Below are 17,969 nucleotides of genomic sequence, written 5' to 3'. Positions count from 1 at the left end.
TCTATAGGGAGGGTTTGGGGTGGCGTGATCCCGACAGGTACTACAACCTCCTCACTCTTCTGGTTGGTGTGGCAAACCCACAGGCCTGCACCCTCAAAGGGATAGCAGATTTATTCGGTAGCACCGACCCATCCCTCAACGAGCTCTCCCGAGCCACGGCAGGTGGGCACAATGTGGGGGCCTATCTGTACGCCCTGATGTTATACAGGAAGAATGTCGGCACCATGAACGACAACATCGCGAAGATGTACATCCGCCACCTTGAATGCGACGATGATTCGGTGGCGATCGGCAGCGCAGGCCCCAACAAGCTGCGCAACGATGGCTGCTGGGTGTTCCGCGAGGAGTCCGCCTACCTAGTCAACAGTGTTACGTGGCGCATGCATGGTGAACCGCTTCCACCAGCACCAGTTTGTTGGAGGTATGCCCTAGAGGCAATCATAGAGATGATGATATTCCATTTGTATCCATGATTTGTATATTGTGTTCATTGAATATCCATTAAAGGCTACTTGAATTGATTTGCAATTATGTGAATTGTATGTGAAACTCTTTACTTGTATGGTTATTCTAAAGTTGTCCCTAGTCGGAGTTCATGTAAGGACACACATGAATATTAGACTAGCACATGTATTAGTTGATGACTATGTTTCACAAGTCATGGACATGGAGATGTTGAACTAATAATGTGGACACATGTGGAGACATGTGTTAGGACTGACCCAACACGAGAAGTAGTTCTCTCTTTAAATAACATATACGCTTTGTCCTTAGACCTGAGATTGTCGCATGTATTCTAGATGTGGATCGACCTACTTAGGGGCTATCAAACGCTACGCCGTAACAGGGTAGTTATAAAGGTAGCTTTCGGGTTTGTCAAGAAGCATGCTATGAGACATGGTCAATCAAGAAGGGATTTGCCCCTCTCTGATTGAGAGTGATATCTCTGGGCCCCTCGAGTGATCGGATCTGAAAATGCATGGCCATGCTACGTACGGTTAAGAGTTAACCTACAAAGGGATTCCGAATCACAGGATCGAGAAAGAGCGGTCGGCTTGAAGCTAGACCAAATATCGTGAGGCAAAGGGAATAGCATGTATATTATGTTGTGATGGTTCGTCTGATATGATCTTCGTGTGCGTATAGGAGTTGGCACGTCTTGCTAGAGGCCGCTACCGACTATTGGGCCGAGTAGGAGTACTCGGGCCATGTCTATACGTATCCGAACCCAAAGGGTCGCACACTTAAGGGGCTGGAAGCCCAATTCGGATTTGATCCGAGTTGGATTAGGTTTAGGAGTACTAATGGGCCTCGGATCCAGAGGCCCATCAGGAACCCCTATAAATAGAGGGGTGGGGGCGCCCTAGGGTTTCACACCTTTTGGCTGAACACACTTGCCGCGCCTCCCACGCCCTCGCCTGTTGCAACTCGCGGATCTAGCAGTCCGGCTTGCGACGCTTCCTCCTTGCACGTGTGGATACCTTGGAGGTGTTGCGCCTGCAGCACTTGGACGAGCCATCGACGAGCCGCCGACGAGCCACGACGAGCCGACGACGAGCCGCGGCACCGGAGGCGATCTTGCTGTGCACGTGGACGAGTTGCTGAGGAGCTGCTGGACGTGATCGACTACGTACGACTACGTTGATCGACTACGTACGACTACGTGATCGTCTTCACTGCACCGACGCATATCTACATCTTCCGCACCAGTAGTGCGTCGAGTGGTAATCCCGTGATCCTTATACGGCAGTTCTTCCTGGTTATACGCGGTAGAAATTTTGATTTACGCTAGCGTAGCCTACCTCGTATCCCTACACAGTTCGTGGTGACTTCCCGTGTGCTCGAGGCGACTGCGGCAAGGTTAAGGGGTGGGAACAAGCTGCGCTGTTTTGCAATGAGGACTGTAGGATACGCCACGAAATTGTGGAGTTCGAAAAAAGAATACGGATCGATCAGTAATTCTCTCTTTGTATGCAGCTGTGAAGTAGCGTAGCTTTATCGTTTCTTTTGCTTTTGCCTGATGATGTTCATGACTGGTTGGCTCAACTTGTAGTGCTGGAACTATGTTTGTGATTAATTTGGCTCATTTCTCCTTTGTTTTCAATTGAGGGATCATAGGTACATGGTGAGATAGTCATGCATCCTCCAACCTACATTCATGAATAATAACTGTACAAATTTAGATAAAATTGTAGATAGGTTTGTTGAAACCAAACATGAGTGCAAATTGTAGATAGGTTTGTTGAAACCAAACATGAGTGCAAAAAACTATGAAATCAAAAGGACAGGTGTGACCCACTACATCCCGCCAAGGTTGTGCCTCATATTTTTAGTACTAGTACAATGTTTCCCTCCTACATTTTTCCAAATTCTCAAATATCTCAACCTCCTCCCCACTTGCCCCCAAAACGGCGGCTCCATCCATGGCGACTCCTAGTGCAAAAAACTATGAAATCAAAAGGATAGGTGGGACCCACTACATCCCGCCAAGGTTGTGCCTCAAATTTTTAGTACTAGTGCAATGTTTCCCTCCTACGTTTTCCAAAATCCTCAAATATCTCAACCTCCTCCCCACTTGCCCCCAAAATGGCAGCTCCATTCATGGCGACTCCTTCTCCTTCCATGGTTGGCGATGGAGAATATCGTCAGGGGGAACGACGGTTCCTCTTTGCCCAAGCGACTCCATCCATGGTGACTCCTTCTCCTTCCATGACCAGCGATGCAAAACGGAGCACATGACCAAGTATGGTCATAATCGAGGAGGAGGCCAAGATTGAAGACCGACGTTACAAGTTCTCATCCACCTAGGGTTAGGGTAGAAAATATCTGAAGAATTAATGCGTACAATCGATTTGATGTTGCCTCATTGGCGCATGCTTTTATAGATCACAGAGCTGATTACTACTAATTAATTTTTCGCATAGCACTAGTAGTACTGCATCTTCATTCATTGATGTGGGGTTTTGGTATCTATGTGCACATCCAGATCATGCGAGTTGACAGGTGACTAGGAGGTAACGATACATTGCTTGGGGGTAGATGGACAATTAGTGTGCCGGGTTAGGACTAAATTTGATAGGAAACAAGTAGACTTAGTCTGGTTGTTCACTTTGAAAGAAGAACTTGGATTTGGTCTGTGGGACTACTACTACTACAAGAAGAGAATAGGAAATGCTAATGCATCTGTCCTGCCAATTGATTCCACCAAAGATGTAGAGTGCTTGCTTGAGAACATGAAATCATCTGAAGAAAGGAAACTAAGGTTGATAATATCAAAACAAGAAGTGGTTGGAGCTGCCAACATTACACCCCTGAAACAACCAAGGGTGAATGAGTTTGATGATGTTAGTGATGCTTATGATGATTCTAGTAATGATCGTGATGTTGATGAATACAAAGATTGGCTTGATGCCCAAGACCCAGAATGTGGTATGTATGCTGTTTGTACTACACTATGCACATGTGTCTCTAACTGTACAATGTGGTCTATATGATGAATACAGGGATGATACAGTAAAAGCATACTCTAAATGGTTAAGGCACAAAGGCCTTATGAGAGATATTTGTAAATTCTTTTTCCTCTGAACGTTGGCCGAGGATGCAATGGTAGTAATGGTAGTAGCAATGGTAGTAGCGACACGCTGCCACAAGAATGGCTATCTCATGCTAGCAAACCAAAGCAGACAAAAGGTTAGTAAATGCTTCACACCTTGTGCAGTTTTTTATGCTCTTATTGTGCACGACTTAATGTATATATGTTTCTATTTTTGGATTGTAAGTAGGTGGCAAGAAAGTTGGCCGAGGATGCTTGAAAGGGCTAGCTGCGGTGGCCAAGAGATCGAAGAGTGGCTTGGAGAATAAACTGAAAATCGAATTTTCCGAAAAAGTGGGTGGTCCCTGTGGAGATAATAGACGTACCTTTGTGGATGAGGTTGTTCTGTATACAAAGCAGAAGGCTCCACTAATTGGAGTTGGAAATTTGAAAGATGTGTGTTCATCTGTTAAGGAGGATATCGCAGAATCTGTAATGGTATGTCAATGGCCACCTCATGCTACATTATAATATTTTATATATACTAGTCTTGTTCCCTCTATTTTCTTGGAAACATATATTATGAATGTAGCATACATAACAAGTTTTGTTTCCCACTAGGATCATTGGGACCTTGAGACCACTGGGAGTCCGAAAAAAAAGATATTGAACATTGCCAATGCACGCTACAAAAGTTGGCGATCCATTTTGCATTCTACATACAAGGCATACAACAGTTATGATGAGAGAATGAAACATAAGCCTAAAGACATAGACTTTGTGGAGTGGCACTATTTGAACATGTACTATGCAACTAATGACTTCAAGGTACGCCCTCTTTTGTAAGTAAAACAACACAATCATGAGTTCAACTTCTCATCGCTAACCGTTACTTTACGGGTTGATTGTGCAGAATAAGAGCAGCACGAACTCTTCGAATCGCGGCATGCTGAGAACAACTCACTCGGGGGTTCCAAACCTTTCTCACAGTGGAGTTGGGAAAAGGTAAAGATTTGTTTACTTATTCTCAAGTTTCAGTACATTACACAATGATATATTATTGGCATTTAATGTTGCAATCATAGAGAGATCCAGTAACTGGTGTTGAGCCACCGCTTTTGGAACTTTGGAAGACTACTCACACTAGGGAAGGAAGATGGACAAATCAGTTGGCTGAGAGTATTTATGTGAGTATGGAGTGCTAATTTGATCATAACATTGCCTGTACATTACCAGCTATTTTTTTCTATGAAGCCATGACCAAATTAATGTTACAATTAATTGTTTCTTTCCATTAGACTAGTACAAGCAGAAAATTATCTCTAGCACAATCAGATGAAGAAGAACAAGTTTTCCAGAGTAGTCACACTTCTAGACCTGCTAAGGAAGACCAAGTTTTCCAGGAAACGTACATGGAAACAACATGAGCCAAATACAGCAGGTCATGTGGCCATGGTTACTTGTCGAATACAAAACGAAAGCAGGCAACCCTTGAGGAGAGAATTATTTAGGAGAGAATAGAGAGGCTCGAAGAACAGGAACGTCAGTTATAGGAAAAAATGTAGAAGCATGAAGCTGAAAAGGAAGCAGAGAGAGAACAACTTAAAGTCGCACTTAGACAAGAATTGATGGGGGAAGTTGAAACAATGATGGCGCCTTATCGTCAGGCTTTACTGGGAGAGGTAACTAGAACATGATTTGTGCATGTTTATTTCTGTTGTGTTATAAATTTGCATAATCTTGCTTATATCTAGCCTACCCTCTTTTAAAATCCGTAGCGTATACCGGCAAACAACAATAATACAACTGAAGTTGATGCTAAGACCAGTGAGGATAACATTGAAGCGAGGCCAGTATTGCATAGCCAAGAAATTAGGAATGAGGTAACGACAATAATGGGATGTGATTGAAAATATATATACATATGTCGCTAATCTCTTGCCTGCCCACTTTTAAATTGTGCAGTATACCCCTCAAACCAACAATAATACAACTCCCGATGAAGCTGGGAGGACTAAGGAAAACCTTGCTGCAATACAAGTACTGCATAGTCAAGAAGCAACAAATCAGGTAACAACATCGAACAACCATTCCAATCTTGATTGTTTTTTGCATTATGTTTCAGCTAACATTGTTCCAAGACATTTATTAAGATCCAAAATGCTCCAACCACCATTGTCACAACCGAGAATAGCACTTCGACTCTAACTAGAAATGCTAAAACTTCCAACGTTGCAAAGAGTCTGTTCAATGATAATCGCGGTAAAGGTCCAGGAGCTTTTGCAGGATCCAGAACATACATTAGTAAACAATAGCTTATATCTGGTGCTAAAACACGAGCAGGCAAAAGGAAAATGCAATTGGTTCAAACTGGAATTGTGCTTTCAATATTGCTGCATATTGATTTCAAGACAAAGTAGCTTCACAAGTTTTAATTCACTTGTTTGTTTCTCTTCGCTTCAGCAGGCCAGTGAAGCTACGGAGGGGCAATAAGAATCAAGGTTGCCTACAGGTTACAAGCAGACCTCAAAGCAAAGTTGATTATCATGAATGCTGGGATGGGAGATGAATGGACAAGAGTATTTTCATGTGTCGAATATTCTGTTTTATCATGAATGGTGTGCATGAACGATGGATTGATTTAATTAATGATATATATGTGACATCAATTATTGTTTTGGATTTTCCGTTTTAGCCGACGACCAACAAGCATATGACGACGAAATATTTTCCGTTGCGATATCCATTGAGCGTATAACCACGACATACTCCGTTGCGATATGGTTGAAGCATATCACGATGGCACGTACATCGTTGCAATACCTTGTACCCCTATTGCAATGATTTCATGTCGTTGCTATATCCATTGAGCGTATAACCACAACATATGTTGTTGCGATATGGTTAAAGCATATAACCACTGTTAAACATCGTTGCGATACCTTGTACCACCTATTGCATCGATTTCACATCATTGCTATATCCATTGAGCGTATAACCACGACACATTTTGTGGCGATATGGTTGAAGCATATAACGACGGCACGTACATCATTGTGATACCTTGTACGCCTATTACGACGCTTTCTCGCCGTTGCGATATCCATCTAGCATATAGCGACGACCCATATATTTCATTGGGATACGGTTGACGCATATAGCCACGACTAGTATTTTGTTGAGATAGCCTGTTAGCATATTGCAACAGCATAGGTCTCGTATTGCAACAACATCCTTGTGTTGCATTATCGCTTGTTTGCAACACCACAATGTCATTGCAATAGCCTCTATAGCAATGACCCTACCGTTCCAATAGCCACTATTGCAAGGACAATGGGCGTTGTAATATCCACTTATTGCGATGACACACGTCGTCGCAATAACGCAACCTTATTGCGATGGCTGCCTATGTCGTTGTAATAGCATATTGCAACGCACTTTTACACGATGACATGATTTTTAGCACCATGACACGAAATCGTTGCAATAGACCCCTATTGCAACGAAATGACCCCTATTGCAATGATTTCGTGCCGTTGTGCTAGGGACAAAACCTTGTAGTGGAGGCAATTCAGCTTGCAGAGGCCCTGGAGTTATCGGCTAAGGCCACCGCCATGGTCGCCGAGGCCTACAAGTTAAGCAAGGACCAACTAACAATCTTGAGAAGGAGCCAATCTCCACGGCACTGCAGCCTAACCCTCAGGTCAAGAAGATTTGCCTCGACCTTGAAGACCCGACCAAGATGCCCCTCATTTGGGTTGACCTCTCGGAGAAATAGGAACTCACGCTCACCAGTTTCCTCCGAGATAACTCGGACATATTTGCATGGAAGCCATCATTAGATATACCTAGAGTCCCCAGGAAGCTGGCTGAGCACTCCTTGGACTTGAGCAAGTATGCGCAGCTGGTCAAACAGAAACTTCATTGCTTCGCCGAAGATTGCAAGGAGGCCATTAGGGTAGAATTGAATAAGCTCTTAGCTATCGGATTCATCCATGGATGTAAGCATCCCGACTAGTTAGCAAACCCAATCCTTGTAAGAAAGAAAACCGATGAATGGAGAATGTGCATTGATTATACCAACCTAAACAAACACTGCCCTAAGGACCCCTTCCCTCTTTCGCGTATGGACCAAGTTGTAGACTCTACGGCGGGAAGCATCCTACTCTGTTTCCTCGACTGCTACTCAGGCTATCACCGAGTACATGTCCTGTAGTCTGCTACGGGTAATAGCGACACAGATGCTCTATATTCCAAGAGTTTGGTACTTCTTCGCCTGAGAGTTCCTATAGTCGGTATGATCCAGGCCCTGTGACCTTGGATATGAAGTAGGGACCTTCCCATGGTGAGTTGAGTTTGTGCAGCCCTGATGTGTCTTGAATGCGTTTGAGGACCATGTCACCCACGTTGAAGGAACGTTCCTTTGACATTACAGTCGTGATAGCGTCGTAGTCCATCAAGATATCTAGCTGATGAACCAGTGCTGCATGGCCAACCCCGGAGCTATGGAGGAGATGGAGGAGGACATCGAGGTCGAGGGGGAGGCCCAGGAGGACATCGAAGTCGAGGACGTGGCTGAGGAGGAAGAGGACACTAGGGCAAATCCTCAGTAGGGTAGGGTGTCGATGAATGATCTGTTGCCAAAATTGCCCCCCTTGGGTGGAGCAGATGATTCTCATGCCTTCCCCTTCTTCAAGGCTAAGCTTGCTGCGGACATGGCGCAGGACAAGGCAGCTCTTGCCAGGCTACGGAATACTGGCTCCGAGATCACCAAGCTGTTATGCGTAAGTGTGCTGCTCAATTTGTAGGTTTTCATATTTAAAATCCATCTTTTTTGCAGAGCTCTGATAGTACGAATTTGGTAGCGATGTACGATCTCGTCTAGGAAGTCGAGGACTCGGTCGGCCTTGGGGCAGGTTACGGGTTTGACTTCAATCCACTTGGTGAACTTGTCAATGGCTATGAGTACTCAATTGAAACCTCCTGGTGTCGTTGGGAGTGGACCAATCATGTCAAGCCCCCAGCATGCAAAGGGCCATGTTGGAGGTATTGTGATGAGCTTGTAGGCGGGGACATGCTATTGCCTGGCGAAGAATTAGTAGCCTTGGCATGTGTGGACTAGCTATTTTGCGTTGGCCAGTGCCATGGGCCAGTAGAAGCCTGCTCTGAAAGCTTTGCCTACGATCATTCGTGAGGAGGCATGATTCCCACATATTCCTTTGTGTATTTCATCCAAGATTTCTTGACCTTCTTCTCGACTGACACATTTCATGAGTATTCCTGAAGCTGCGCTCCTCCTGTAGAGCTTATCTCTGACTAGAACATAGCTCTTTCCTCGTCGTGAGACTTGTTCAGCTTGGTTCTTGTCAGATGGTAGCTTTTGTTCTTTGATGTAGTCGATGAACGGTGATCTCTAGTCAACTTCGATCATCATGATCTCTCGGTTGGGTTTTGGAGGTTTGGTGTTGGTAGTTGCTAGAGTAGCTTGTTCTAGTATGGTTGGCTTGTGAAGCTCGTGTACAAAAATGCCTACTAGAACTTCTGCATGAGTTAAGCCCATTTTTGATAACACATTAGCAGCTACATTGTTGTCACGAATGACATGGTGAAACTCCAAGCCTGAGAACTTGTTCTCTAGCTTGCGGACTTCCTTGCAGTAGGCGTCCTTGTTTTCCTTGTTGTGATCCCAATCATCATTGACTTGGTTAATGACGACTAGCGAGTAACCATATACTACTAGTCATTTGATATCGAGTGATATTGTGAGACGAAGGCCATGCAGAAGTGCTTCGTACTCGGCTTCATTATTTGAGACTTCCTAAAAGATCTGAAGAATGTATTTGAGTTTTTCACCTTTTGGAGAAATCAAGAGTACTCCTGCGTCGGCGCCTTCAAGCTTGAGGGAACCATCGAAGTACATAACCCAATGCTCTGGCCTTTCAATTGGTGTTGGTACTTGGTTTTCCCTCCACTCTGCCATGAAGTCGACCAAAGCTTGGGATTTGATAGCTATTCTGGGTTTGAAGTCTAGAGATAGAGCTCCAAGTTCTACCGCCCACTTGGAGATTCTACCCATTGCATCCCTGTTATGAAGGATTTCATCGTGTGGGAAGTCGGTGATGACAGATATGTTGTGTTCTTGAAAGTAGTGTCGCAGCTTCCGTGAGGTAAGCAAGATTGCGTAGAGTAGCTTCTGCACCGGTGGGTACTGAGTTTTGGAGTCGGAGAGTACTTCACTGACGAAGTAGATGGGTCTCTAGACTTTGTAGACGTGGCCTGGTTCAGACCTTTCGACTACTACTGCTGTGCTGACAACATGAGTAGTAGCAGCTATGTATAGGAGCAAGTCCTCGTTTGGAGATGGAGCTGTGAGGATTGGTGGTTTTGACAAGAAGTCCTTGAGCTGTGTCAAGGCTTTGTCTGCCTCCTCTGTCCATTGAAACTTGTCTTGTCATTTGAGTAGCTTGAAGAAGGGTTATCCACGTTCTCCAAGTCTTGAGATGAATGGATTGAGGGCTGCCATGCAGCATGTAAGCTTCTGCACATCTTTGATGCTAGCTGGAGCTTGCATATTTGTGATGGCAAAGATTTTCTCCGAGTTGGCCTCAATGCCACGGTGGCTAATGATGAATCCGAGTAATTTACCCGAAGGTACACCAAAAACGCATTTTGTAGGGTTGAGTTTCCACTAGAATACTTGTAGACTTGCAAAGGTTTCTTCTAAGTCTACGACTAAATCATCTAGATTTCTTGTTTTGACGACTACGTTGTCTACGTAAGCTTCTACGTTGCAGTGTAGTTGCTTCTCGAAACACATCTGGATGGCGCGTTGATAGGTCGCCCTTGCATTTTTTAGCTCAAAAGACATTGTTTTGTAACAAAATGCTCCAAATGGGGTGATGAAAGTTGTTTTTGCTTGATATTATTCTTTGAGGGCTATTTGATGATAGCCTGAGTAACAGTCAAGAAAGCAGAGCAAAGCACACCCAGCTGTGGAGTTGACTACTTGGTCGATCCTAGATAGTCCAAAGGGGTCCTTTGGGCAATGCTTGAGGTCTGTGTAGTCAACGCACATCCTCCACTCACCATTCTTCTTGCGAACAAGTACAGGATTGGCTAGCCAATCAGGGTGAGAAACCTCTTTGATAAACCCTGCTGCGAGTAGCTTGGCAAGCCCTTTTTTGATTGCATCTCTTATGTCCTGGGTGAACCTTCGTAGTCGTTATCTTTTTGGGGTGGCTTTGGGGTCGACGTTTAATGAATGCTCAATCAGCTCCTTGGGCACACCGGGCATGTCAGCTAGCCTCCAAGCAAAGATGTCGTGGTTAGCCTGAAGAAAACTGACGAGCATGTTTTCCTATTTAGGGTCTAGCCCTATTCCAATCAGGGTTGTCTTGGATGAGTCACCAGTCTAGAGATCGACGGTTTTGAAGTCCTTCTCGCTTGCTGGTTTCACCTTAGTCGATCTCGGCTTGTTTTCTAGAATCTCGAGTTCTGTGGGGTTAAGTTTCTTTGAAGCTATAAAGACTTGTTGCATGGGATTGAGTGCTTGAGAAGTCGCTGCGATCTTGACAGCTTCCGTGTCGCACTCGTACGATAGCCTTAAGTCTCCACGTAGTGTTAACTCACCCTTAGGTCCTGGCATCTTGAGTACTAGGTACACGTAGTGTGGTATGGCCATAAACTTGGCTAGTGCTAGTCTTCCGAGTATGGTGTGGTAAGAAGTTTCGAAGTCGGCAACCTCAAACCTGATGTACTCGGTTCGGTAATCTTCCTTGGTGCCGAAGTGACTGGTAGGACAACTTGTTCTAGGAGTATGGAAGCATTTCCTGAGACAATTCTGTAAAATGGTGGGTCTATTGGAGTGAGCATGTCTGTGATGTTGAGGCACATTTTCCTTAGTGTCTTGGCGAAAATGACGTTGAGTCCGCTTTCATCGTTAATGAGTACTTTGGTAAGTCTTGAGCCTGCAACGACAGGGTCGAGTACTAGAGGGAATCGGCCTGGCTCTGAGCAACTTGTCCATTGGTCCTTTCTGCTGAAAGTTATGGGTACGTCAGTGTTGACACCAGATTTTGACACGTGTTTGGATCGGCGTCAAAGGAGAAGAAGGCGGCCGACGCAGCAAGCAAGAAGCTATAGTTGGGAATCGGTCGATTAGAGCTACAGTGTTTCGGCCGATTGGCTGAAGGAGTCGATAAAGGCTAGCCGATTGGGAGCCAGAACGGCTTGGCCGATGTGGGCCGAAAGTGGGCTAGGGTGATGATTAGCTAGAGAAGAAGATTGGCCCGTGAGAAAATAATATCCAACTCCGATGCGGGTTGTAGTCGTTTGTAAATATTTGTTATCTTTAAATTAGAGATAGATCCTAATCAGTTAGGAAATTAGTTGTAACAGGGTATAAATAGCTGCCTTGTAAGGCTTGTAAAAAACACATCAATCAATCAATACAACAAATCTGCTTTCTCCTTGCACTTTACTTTCAAGTCGGCAACTTCGCCAAAACCTTTTCTTTTCATGAGTTCGTACGAGTTGGTAGGTACGACCTCCGGCCGATTTGTAAGTTCTGCTTATCGAGTAATATCTAAGCTTTAACTTTGAGTGCATCGCTATTGTTTCGTTTAGATTTATTCACCAGTTATCGATATTAACTAGAATTATAGGTTTTACCTGTTGTTTTAGTTTTATCACCAGTTATCCAGCTTGAGACCCAAACTGCCGGCTTTTTATCATTATTTTAATTTATCATCATATAGCCGATTAGATCTGTTCCAAGTGTTGCTTTTGTAGAATTGTTTAGGTTGCTCTAGTAGTTTCTTTACAATTGCTACGTGATTATCGGCTATTCTATAGCCGGTCATCTACATAGTAATTCGGCTAATTCGCTGATACACTTTTCAAGACAGATCGGAACCTTAGCCGATCGAAACCCTTGAAATTTAATACTTTTCTTTCATTGTCAATCAATAGGTCAGATTGACTGGCACACCACCTGAACTGCACCAGGGCAATAACACGAACAAGAGGTAAGCAGATTATCCCGGGTCGTGTGTCCGACGCCGAGGCTCATCGGCCGATTTTCAGCGTCAACACACTTTTGGCATGCTCGGTGGGACTCGAAGAAAGATCCGACATGTCGAAGGCTGCCGAGATCTCCGAAGATAACATCATCGAAATCACTGAAGCAGATCTCAAGGACGACTAGATGGAAGAGGTGGCAAAAGCTTTGGAAGAGTACAAGAAGGCAAGCCTGCAATCCTTTAGTCGTACCAGGAGCGGGGAGACTATCAGGAAGGCTTCTCTTCCAACTCCTCGCCATATAACCATCACCGAAGACTTGGGAAAGATGTCTAAGATGATCCAGCAGTCTATTTATCAGGCTATGATCGACTAGTCCAAGGTGATGACCAACACAGTATACAACGCCGTCGTCAACTCCATGGTCAACGGTGCAGCTCAGGGGTATCAGGGACTAGCTTATGCTCCTCCCATCGTGGCACCGATCAGAGGCCTCTCAACGGTGCCAAGCATGCCTCAGTCGGCTCCTTAGCCGATGCAAATGCAGAGTGGGGGGTATAACACTACGATACCCCTGGGATATAACGGTGCAATGCTCTATCAATCACAAGCGTTGTTTTATCCTGCACCAGTTCCCCCCGTACAACCGCCATTTTCAACCTCAGCGCCGTGGGGGACGACAGCGACACTTGCCGATCTGGACCCATCCACTAGTTATGGGAAATCTCCAGTACAGGCATCGTTTCCATCGGCCTCTCGACCGCCAGCCCCGCAGTACCAATAGACTACCTCGAAAATCGGCAGGGGGCAGGTGCTCCAGATTCACTCAGAACTGCGGCGCCGTTAGTATTGTATGATGAAGCGGCGGATACACTACGCCAAGTTGACCCCATGCGACAGCAACCATCGGATCCTCAGCTAACAGCCCAACTGCAAGATCCGCATCACGTACCAGCTTATCACCCAATTGTAGCGCCGCAAGTACAACACCACATGCCGATTCCTTAGCCAGTCGTACATCAGCAACAGCAGCATCAGTAGCAAGTGGACTCGACCGCAAGGATAGCTGATATAATACAAGATCAGTTCAGGCTAAAACCAAAGGTACAGACTTACACATACAAGACGCCGTACCCGCCTGCTTACGACCTGTTGCCATTTCCACATCGGTACAAGGTGCCCGATTCCACTGAGTTCTTAGGCCTAGATGATACATCTACGGTGGAGCATGTCAATAGGTTCATCATCCAGTGCGAAGAAGCTACTGCGCAAGATGCTCTGAGGGTCCGGTTGTTCTCATCATCCCTCTCCGGGTCGGCCTTTCAATGGTTCACAATGTTGCCGCCTAACTCCATTGTTACTTGGGCCGATTTGGAAAAACAATTCCATAAATACTTCTATGCGGGGGTCCATGAGATGAAACTCTCAGATCTAACCAACCTCAAGCAGAGAAGCGATGAGTCAGTGACCAGCTACATACAGAGGTTCAGGGAGGTCAGGAACAAGTGCTTCTGCCACACATCAAAGAGAAATACGCTTCCTAGGAGTTCGAGAGCTTGAGCCAAATCAATCACCGGCTGTCCGGCTAGGAGGTGTGCCCCTTCGACCAGCGAAGAAATTTTCAGAAAAAGGTGGCATATGTAGAAGGAGCCGAATTGGAGGAAGAAACAGAAATCGGCCTGGCAGAGTGGGTAAAAGGAAAAAAGCCAATATCATGTCCGTTCGGCAAAAAGAATTGGAGACGTTTGGTTTTGACACATCTAAGGCCGACAAAATCTTCGACTTTCTACTTCAAGAGGGACAAATCAAACTCTCACCCTACCACATAATTCCGTCGGCCGAGCAACTCAAAAACATGAAGTATTGCAAGTGGCACAATACCACATCTCACGACACCAATGAGTGCAAGATCTTCCGTCAGCAGATATAGTCGGCCATCGATCAAGGGAGGCTTAAATTCGAGATCATAACAAAGCCAGCGAAGTCGATGAAGATCGACCAACACCCCTTCCCTGCTAACATGGTCGACGTGGGAAGGAACGCGCTCCAGACCAAAGTACTGACGTCAGAATTGGTGAGAAGAAGCCGCACCGTAGACCCAAAAACCAGACCTCAGCCGAAGATGTTAAGGGAAAAGGGCGGATGGAGACCGAAGGAGTAAGCTCGGAGAGGCCAAGACGGCCCGTCACATCTCGGGATCTACTCAACAAGTATCAAAGGCAACGAGAGGACACGAGGCACCACAAAGAGATGATGCGCCGACACGAAGATCATTGGAGGTGCCCGTTCTTCATTCACTGTTGGGAAAACAAACTTAGACTACCGTCGGCCGACAACTGCCCTGAGTGCAACGGTCAGTATCACAGCAGCCGCCCGTTCAAAAGGTCACCCTCTGAAGATCGAGGACGAGAGCCGATCAACAGAAACAGACTTGAGCAAGAAGATTGACGCGTTTCAGTGCGTGATCGGCTGGGGGCAAAGTATACGAGCGTAATCGGCTGGGGGGCAGAGCTAGTGCACACTATCGGCTGGGAGAGATGGTTGATGCAAGAGTCTCAGACGAAGGCCCTCTAGGGTGGGAGCCGGATTGGGAGCGTGCTAAGCCACAAGCAAACCAGTCAACCCCAGATGGTGCCCAAACGGTCTGACTAAGTCCCAAAAAAGGAGAGTCCAACATTTGCACCAATGGGAACAGTAGGAAGAGGAACAAAGGAGAGTCAAATCTCAAGTTTGGCATCCCAAGAAAAAAGCCTAAAAAGAAATTGATGATCAGGATTCGGCTGCTGACGTCAACATGGTGTTCATCTTGCCGATGGAGTTCATGGGCCCTGTTGACCGCAGCAACGCAACAGAACTAGAGGAGCAGATGGCACAATTGGCTTTGGAGCCAATGACTGCCACTTTTGAAAAACCTGAGGACGAAAAATGGTAGCATCTCAAGGCTCTATTCCTCAAAGGACAAGTCAATGGACGATCGGTCGCTAAGCTGTTGATAGACGGAGGCGCTGCCGTGAACATCATGCCGTATGCTATGTTCCGCAAACTGGGCAAGGGAGAAGAAGATCTAATCAAGATGGATATGATGCTCAAAGATTTCAAAGGTAACATATCCCCGGCCTGGGGGGCACTCTGCATCGACCTCACCATCAGCAGTAAGACCCTTCCCACCACTTTCTTTGTTATTAACGGTAAAGGGTCCTATAATATGTTGCTCGAGTGAGATTGGATCCACGCAAACTGATGCATCTGTTGGAGGTATGCCCTAGAGGCAATCATAGAGATGATGATATTCCATTTGTATTCATGATTTGTATATTGTGTTCATTGAATATCCATTAAAGGCTACTTGAATTGATTTGCAATTATGTGAATTGTATGTGAAACTCTTTACTTGCATGGTTATTCTAAAAGTTGTCCCTAGTCGGAGTTCATGTGAGGACACACATGAATATTAGACTAGCACATGTATTAGTTGATGACTATGTTTCACAAGTCATGGACATGGAGATGTTGAACTAATAATGTGGACACATGTGGAGACATGTGTTAGGACTGACCCAACACGAGAAGTAGTTCTCTCTTTAAACAACATATACGCTTTGTCCTTAAACCTGAGATTGTCGCATGTATTCTAGATGTGGATCGACCTACTTAGGGGCTATCAAACGCTACGCCGTAACAGGGTAGTTATAAAGGTAGCTTTCGGGTTTGTCAAGAAGCATGCTATGAGACATGGTCAATCAAGAAGGGATTTGCCCCTCTCTGATTGAGAGTGATATCTCTGGGCCCCTCGAGTGATCGGATCCGAAAATGCATGGCCATGCTACGTACGGTTAAGAGTTAACCTACAAAGGGATTCCGAATCACAGGATCGAGAAAGAGCGGTCGGCTTGAAGCTAGACCAAATATCGTGAGGCAAAGGGAATAGCATGTATATTATGTTGTGATGGTTCGTCCGATATGATCTTCGTGTGCGTATAGGAGTTGGCACGTCTTGCTAGAGGCCGCTACCGACTATTGGGCCGAGTAGGAGTACTCGGGCCATGTCTATACGTATCCGAACCCATAGGGTCACACACTTAAGGGGCTGGAAGCCCAATTCGGATCTGATCCGAGTTGGATTAGGTTTAGGAGTACTAATGGGCCTCGGATCCAGAGGCCCGTCAGGAACCCCTATAAATAGAGGGGTGGGGGCGCCCTAGGGTTTACACCTTTTGGCGAAACACTTCTGCCGCGCCTCCCACGCCCTCGCCTGTTGCAACTTGCGGATCTAGCAATCCGGCTTGCGACGCTTCCTCCCTGCACGTGTGGATACCTTGGAGGTGTTGTGCCTGCAGCACTTGGACGAGCCATCGACGAGCCGCCGACGAGCCACGACGAGCCGACGACGAGCCGCGGCACCGGAGGCGATCTTGCTGTGCACGTGGACGAGCTGCTGAGGAGCTGCTGGACGTGATCAACTACGTACGACTACGTTGATCGACTACGTACGACTACGTGATCGTCTTCACTGCATCGACGCATATCTACATCTTCCGCACCAGTAGTGCGTCGAGTGGTAATCCCGTGATCCTTATACGGCAGTTCTTCCTGGTTATACGCGGTAGAAATTTTGATTTGCGCTAGTGTAGCCTACCTCGTATCCCAACAGTGGTATCAGAGCCGTAGCTGCTTAGTTTTGGATTCGGGATGTGTGCATATGGAGATATGCGAGTTCTCTGTTTGATCTATGTCCTGATTTCGTGCCCTTGCTGCAATGGTAGTGTAACGACATACTCCTACCGGTCGGTTTCCGCCATCGGAGTTAAGTGATACACGTAAATCCAGTTGCAGTGAGCGAAGATCAATATGATTGGTCGAATCGAGATCCAGGGTCATACGCCAGGCGCATGAGATGTGCAATGGTAGATGGGATCTACTGTCGGGGTCGGGATTTTGCCGTATGCGTATGCTTCGGTAAATCAGCCGTAACTTTTCGGTACGATCTCGGATCGGGGCGATTTTTATATGAAAATTGATCTACAGAAAAAGTTACACATGAAATTCAACCGCTTTGCCGTTTTCGGCGAAATTAGATTTCCCAAATTCGGCTTGGAAGATGGAGTTTCGGGCCTCCGAAGTTTGGAACGTTAGGACGCCTAACTCTCTTTTGCAGGATGTATGTATCTTGTGATCAGTATGGCCCCTTGTGTATGTGATGCATGTGTGTAACTCATTCGTGACCTGCGTGTCGCGCGTACGGCAACACGGCAGGAGCCATATGTGTTGTCACTTTATTGTATTTAATGGTCTCCGTACCAATCTGTGATGATCCAAGCAACTATGTAATCTTCATTACTAGATTCTTTACTAGCTATTAGGCGTAATAGCATAGTTCTTGGAGGACTCATCACCAGGAGGATGGCACACACACATGGGA

This window comes from Setaria italica, chromosome VIII (assembly GCF_000263155.2).
Source record: "Setaria italica strain Yugu1 chromosome VIII, Setaria_italica_v2.0, whole genome shotgun sequence".
In the NCBI taxonomy this organism is placed as follows: Eukaryota; Viridiplantae; Streptophyta; class Magnoliopsida; order Poales; family Poaceae; genus Setaria; species Setaria italica.
The sequence above is the reverse complement of the archived record's forward strand: the minus strand, read 5'-3'. Positions refer to the sequence as shown.